This window comes from Pinus tabuliformis, chromosome 8 (genome assembly GCF_031772625.1).
Source record: "Pinus tabuliformis cultivar Carrire ecotype Pingquan chromosome 8, CPIR1, whole genome shotgun sequence".
In the NCBI taxonomy this organism is placed as follows: Eukaryota; Viridiplantae; Streptophyta; class Pinopsida; order Pinales; family Pinaceae; genus Pinus; species Pinus tabuliformis.
In genome coordinates this window covers 993,777,681-993,784,517 of record NC_142294.1, presented here as the reverse complement: position 1 = coordinate 993,784,517, position 6,837 = coordinate 993,777,681, and the positions used below count along the sequence as shown (strand labels likewise).

General features: G+C 36.7%; 1 non-coding gene across 1 annotated transcript; it reads left to right on the top strand.

Annotated features, from left to right (window-relative positions):
• The first annotated feature begins 6,533 nt into the window (after positions 1 to 6,533).
• LOC149238743 (U6 spliceosomal RNA) lies at positions 6,534 to 6,635 on the top strand. The gene has a single exon (XR_016246814.1). It is a non-coding gene; the product is annotated as a U6 spliceosomal RNA (small nuclear RNA).
• Positions 6,636 to 6,837: the final 202 nt, after the last annotated feature.

Here is a 6,837-nt window from a genome sequence, read left to right as displayed (position 1 = left end):
ACATAAGGTACAAGCTTCTCCACAAAATTCCAACCATTCTCTCTGAATGAGAAATGATACATATAGAATTAATCAAATAGCTTCCCCACCTTCAAGAGTCAAATTCCTAAGTGGTGGAACTGTTTCTAAGTTTCTCTCAACCAACAAGTGAGAGTGAGAAGGTAAAAAACAAACTCTTCTCTTAGACTTTGATTTGAGTTTTGCTTCCTTTATGAGGCCTAATAAACCATAAAAAACCCTATCATGCCTATTTATTCATGATTACATCATCTAAAACTCGAACTACTAAAGTTACATCATGATTTTGACTTTGACCAAGTCAAACTAAAAACCTAGGAAATTACACAGTGAAAATTTTAAATAAAAACTCAGAAAGTTGCAGAAGCGCATTGCCAACTTTGAGGAAACTTATAGGTGCCTTCCTGAGGTCAAATTTGTGATCTGAGAGAACGGTCAACTAGAATTTCCTGTCTAGCTTCCATAACACCTTGAATTTTTTAAAATTACCCATGGAAGGCCTTCAAAAACTCATTCTCCCAAGGTGTCTCCAGAAGCGCAACGCCTGTCAAAAAGAGTGGCAAAATGATGATTTTGACTCCTTTTTCTCCATTTTCTCAAAATTTGAGCCCTGTCTGAGAAACATGATGAAATTGGTTTTGAGAGGAGTTCATCATATTTCTAAAAATGTAAGCCACTTGTCATTTGGAGCCCTGAGGAAAAAGCACAGCGCCAAGGCACCACGCTTTTGTGACTATCCCAATTTTTGAATTTGGCACCAAAATTCTCAATAAACAAAAAATGCTCAGAAAACCTTCAAAATTGGTCATGAAGTGAAAAATGAGGTGTTTCATTCTCTCATGGATGCTTCAGCAAGCATCTCCAAGTTATCCCTCTCATTTTTCAAGTGCTTGAGCTTGATATTGCAAATCATGTTTCTGGTTTGATAATGATGTGCCATGTGCCTTAATAGTTGATTATCCCAGTTTTATTTGTCAAGAAGCTGTTCTAAGTGGTCATTGAACTTACTTAGCCAATAATCTCCATCCTCATTGATCTCTAAGGCAATTATGTCTTCAATGTCTAAGTCTACATCTAGTAGCTTATGTTCTTTCTCTTCCTTCAATGCCCTTTTGAGTCCCTTGGTCCTTGGATTCTTTTTTTTTTCAACTTGTTTTTCATGTTCATCATATTCACCAGGCTCCAACACTGCTTTACCTTTGCCTCCTTGCTGCAGCACCTTGGATTTCTCTTTCTCCATGATGAGTTGTTTAGCCTTAAGCTGACTGTTTTCTTGCTCAAGGAAGGAAATGATGAAATGAGGGAGTTAGGGAAGGGAGATGATGATAGGGGAATTTTGGGAGATGGATAGGGGTTGTAGAAATCTTATGAAGTTTGAATGGAGTGAAATGAGAGAGAGAGATGAGTAGGAGAATTTAAAAACAATCATGCTAGGAAAATTGTTCAAAATGATAGGTATGAGCTAGGGTTTATGTAAAGGTGAGGTAATATGAGGGTTGATAAGTTATTTAGTGAATCAAAGGGTGTTTTAAACATGTACAGAGGTATGAGGTGAAAATTTTACATGTTTTCAATATCATAACTAACCAAATCCATCAGTTACACTAGTGCTTGCAGCATGAAAATTTCACCTAAACCCTAGATGAAGAAAACTCACATTTGCACTTGCTTTGCCAGAGGAAAAAGTGAGTTAGATAATGGTACTTACTTGTAGATAAGCTTAGAATATAAATAAGTAGGAATGCAAGCTCAAATTCAAAATTTGGGTGAGTTTGGGCGATTTTTGGGCTACTATTTCACAAGCGCAACACAATTCATGGAAGCGCAACACAGTTCATGGAAGCGCAACACCACCTTCAGAAGCACAGTGCAGTTTCTAGAAGCGCAACTCCATCTTCCAACTAGCTTTTGGAGGCCTTAAACTACTCCAAATTGCAAAATTGATAGCTCTTTGGAAAGATCTTGAAGTCTTCTAAAATATGGACACCTCAAGTATGTAATCTAGACAATCCAACAGGGAGAAAAAATGTTTTTCCCAAGGTCGCTAAAAAAACACAGGGTGTCTCTAACAAAAGCGCATCACCAACTTGCAGAGCACTTTTTACTGCCTTCCTGGATTATTTTTGGACTGAAAGTGGTATGGTTGGAAATATTATGATGTCTGCTACACAATAGAGTCCTTAAGCACTACCAACACCTGCTCCAAATCCCTAAAAAACTGTCTTGAAGTCAAACTGTCCAAAAGTGCAACAACTCTCCTGTAGCAAGTGTAGTTTGGGAATTTATCTCAAATAATAACACCTGTGCATAAAATGAAGGAGGTTTTTGTTCCTTGGACTATAATTGACAAAAAACTATTTCAATTTTTTAAAATTATTCTCCATTTGGTCAGAAACATATTTTGAAGCAAAAATGTCCCTATGAGAAATGATGAGACGAGGTAGTGTACTGCAACATTGTCTTATTTGAAATAAAACATTACCTTTACCTTTATTTTTCTTTCCCTAAGTTGCTAACTCCCTTTACCCACTGAATCACATGATGGACATGTTTTTGTTTTTACATATGGTATCATGATGACACATGGAGTGAAACCCTAGACCATGACCTAAAATGAGGAATTTAACCATTTCATGACCCAAGACACTTAAATGAAGATATGATACCTCGAAGAAGATAATAACCATGATGAGTGATGAAGAACATGAGTAAGTGAAGGGAGAGACAATGACCTCGACATAACAACCAGTGACCAAATTTTTATTTGAAGACTCATTGAAATGACAAAAATTTGACTTGACACCCTAACAACACCTTGTAAGAGCATATTTGATCATTGGTGACAGGCTGAACTGACTGACAATAATAGAGTATATACCATAGGTCTGAAGTACTGACCTGAATTATGGTGAGGATGTACCATGTGTCTAAAGTACTAACCGAATTATGGTGAGGATATACTATTCGCCTAAGGTACTGACTCGAATTATGGTAACTTTTTTATGTTGTTGCTCTGTCATGTGTCAATTATGTTTGCGTGATTATGGTAATTGGTTGATGCTATTTATTTACCATGTGTCACAATTGTTAAATAAATTATGGTAACTTGTTTTACCATGTGTCACAATTGTTAACCAAATTATGGTAATTGGATTTGTTATAACCTTTTCTTAGAGAAATCTATCAAAATGAGAACATCTAGATAGCCATTCTGAATACCTCCCTAGCTAAGAGGGAGTATTGAATTTTGTTTCTATGGTCATTTCTCATAATTATTATTTTAGTCATTGATGTTTTTGTAAAGCATGTTGTTCATGCTATTGTCAAAAGAGAAAAATATTTGACATGTTCTTCATGTCGCTTTTAAAAGAAGAATAATTGAATTTTTGAAATTGAAGTTTTGGCTCTAAAGAAGCCAAGTCAGCCCTCCTCATATTCAAGTTGGCTCCAACCTAAGAGGCACCCATTCAACCCAAAAAAATACTATATATATGTTTCATTAGACCTCCCTCCTAAGAAAGCAATTCAAATCTATCTGAGGCAAGCGAAGAGCCTAAAATGAGGATGAAAGGAGGTTATTTGAGGAATGTTTTTTTGTTGAAAAGGGAGGGCGTTTCTTTGGTAATAAAGACTAATTGTAGGATCTAAGTCTTGGGTATAGGTGACGAGTTGTAGGACCAAATTTTTCTAAGATATGACAAGTTGTAGCACTGAAATTCATGGATAAAGAAGCAAACCAAAATTTTGAACAAGCTTGACTTTACTAGGAGGCAGTTTGGCCCAGGTTTGACCTAGCTACATTTTTTGTCTATTTGACCTTGTATTTGACTAATGTATCTTTGTTGAACTTGATGATTTCTCTAAGGAAAAGGTTTTTGGGTTTTCCGAGGGTAAATACTTGTGATATTGTGTGGCTGTCTCTTTATGATTCTCATGACATTTTTGTTTTATTGTTTAGATCCTTTGTGTAATTTCTTTATGATGGAAAATATCACAAGAAAACAATTAACCTAATGAAAATCATAAGAAGTAATTATTATTTTAGAGGGCGCCCTAAAATTCAACAAGATGCAGAGCGAGACAAAGAGAGAAAGAGATGGAGGAGAGAGGGAGGGGGAGAGAGAAGGAGGGAGGGAGGGAGATAGGCATAGACATGGAGGGGGGAGAGAGAGGGAAGAAGAAAGAGACACACAAAGATGAATACCAATATTATATAGTAATATAATATTGAATGTTAATAACTTACTCTTGTATTTGATCCCTCTTGGCACTTGGTAGATGTAGAGTTAAGATGGATATAGATTGGTTTAATTAATAATTATAATTATTATTTTATTTTATTTTTATTTTTATTTTTATGTATTTTGACTAATTCAATTCTTTTAACAGAATAGGATAGGACATTACCACATCTCTTTCATACTAGGCTGGAGGGCACCTTTCGACACAACCAACACATGTGAATTGGAATTGTTTTGTTTTCTAAGAAAATTAAAATCAACTTTTTTTTTCTCTGAACTGTAACCCTGACTACACTACATCCTCAAATTATACCTTGTTTTCACCTACAATGGCTTCCTCAGAGGGGGGTTCTATGCCTCCAATTGATGAGGTCACTACTTTCCAGGCATTGATCTCTTCCCTCCCACAAATACAAAGATACAATTCAAACCCCTGAAAGTTTGTAAAACGAATGGAGTCGATCCCCTCAATGTCATTGCCTCTGGTTTTCTAGAAATTGTCTCTCTCTTACTCGGATATGGCACTTGTTGGAAATTTTATAGGAATGTGGCCTTCTCCCAAGTCGATGGAATCTTGGATTGAGAAGCAATGGAAGGATAAGATGAAATGAATCTAGGTATATTTTTTGTGGGTAATGACTTCTTCACTTTCCTCTTCGAATTCAAGGAAGACAAAGAAGTCATTTTTAGAAATGGTCCTTACTTTTTTGGAAGCAGAGGAATGTACCTAAACAGACGGTCTTCGAACTTTGATCCTGATGAGGATATCCCTACTACGATTCTGGTATGGGTCAAACTCCCTCACCTTCCCCTTTTTTGTTGGAGTGATGTTTTCCTTAGGGAAATTGGGAATAAAGTCGGTAAACAGATAGATTGGGTGGAGCCTAAGGGTGGAAAGTTTGCATGCACCAAGATCTGTGTTGAGGTGGATCTCGAGAAGGGCCTCCCAACTGAAATCTTATTAACAATGGGGAATTTGAAGCATTGTTAGATCCTAGACTATGAACAAATTCCATTCAAGTGCAGGATCTGCCATGAGTATGGGAATTCGCTAGGGATTGTAAGAAAGCTCAGCTTGAAGCCTTCGAAAAGTCCTAATACGACAAGGTGATCAATCAGGTCAATGGAAAACTCAAAAAAAGGGAGAAAACAAAAAAAGGAAGCCAACCAATAGGAAATCACAGATCAATAATGGCCAAAACCTTAACAAATCCACTTAGGGTTCTTCAATCCCCTAAAGCCACCCAACTGGATTTGTAGGAGAATTAGGCAGGGGAAACCGAAGGAATTGCAAAAGAAGAATCAATGGAAGAAGGAAAAATAAATGAACACACAAAAGAAGTAAATGAAGTCGATAATCAAACATCTCAGATCCCCATTCAAGAAGGAGGACTAACCTTGTGTCAGTTGGCTCAACTTACATCCCCAACAATGGGGAAAAGAGAGCCTAAGAAGGGGCCAAGGAAAATCGTCACTAGAAACATGTCTTAGATTCAGCAAGGTAGCGAGGAAAACAAAATTCAGTAAGTAGGGAAGAATGTTAAGAAGAAAGGTTGTCACTCTAAGAAGGAAATAAGGGAATCAAAAGCAGAGAAAAACAAGAATTTAGGAAGCCAACTTTAGATCTATGGTCTTCTCAAAACAATTAGAGAAAAAGGAGCAGTTGGAACAACCGAGGTGGTTTAAAATCAAATTTGACCCCCAACTAATGAAGATTCTCTCATGGAACATATGGGGTTTGGGAGGACCCTCTAAATCCATGTCATTCAAGGATCTAGTTAAAAAGGAACAACCCACAAGTTTACTATTGCAGGAAATGAAAGTGGAAGAAGAGGAAATAATAAAATTTTATAAAGTTTTTTGGAATGGAAGTGAAGGAATAGATCAGAACTCAAGGGGTGACTCAAGGGGTTTGGGGACCTTCTGGATGAAGGATCAATTTTATTTAGTAAATAACATCAAATCTCCCAATTGGTTGGGAGTGGAGCTAGAGGAAAAAGGATACAAAAGAGAAGATCAATGTTATAAATGTATACACACCATATTTATATGTAGAGAAGCAATAATTTTGGGAAAAGTTTTTGTCCCTCAAAAGCAGTAATTGGAATCAGGTGGGGATAGTAGGGTGATATTTCGATACCACAATGTATTCATCCTAATGCAGGGGAGGAAATATAGTGAGAGATCCATTTGAAGAAAAATTGGAGGATCTTTTATTTGACTGGGATTTGGTTGACATCAAACCACACAAGAATAAGTACACATGGTATAATAGTCTCTTGAGAGACCTCCGATAAAATTGGAATGATACAAAGAAGATTAGCATGGCCTTACGAAAGGATGACACACACAAATCGAGAAAGCACACATGGTCTAATAGAAGGGTAGTAAGTGGATAAATTGTTGTTCGTTTATATCATTTTCTCTTGCATAGTTCTTAGCTTATTCAAGGCCCAAATCCTCAATCATTAATTGTGGCCTTTGGAGAATCCGATCATAGACCAATATCATTGCTTCTAGACAAAAATGAGGATCTTGGACCGTTTCCTTTCCATTACAATCGAGGTTGGGTGATAGA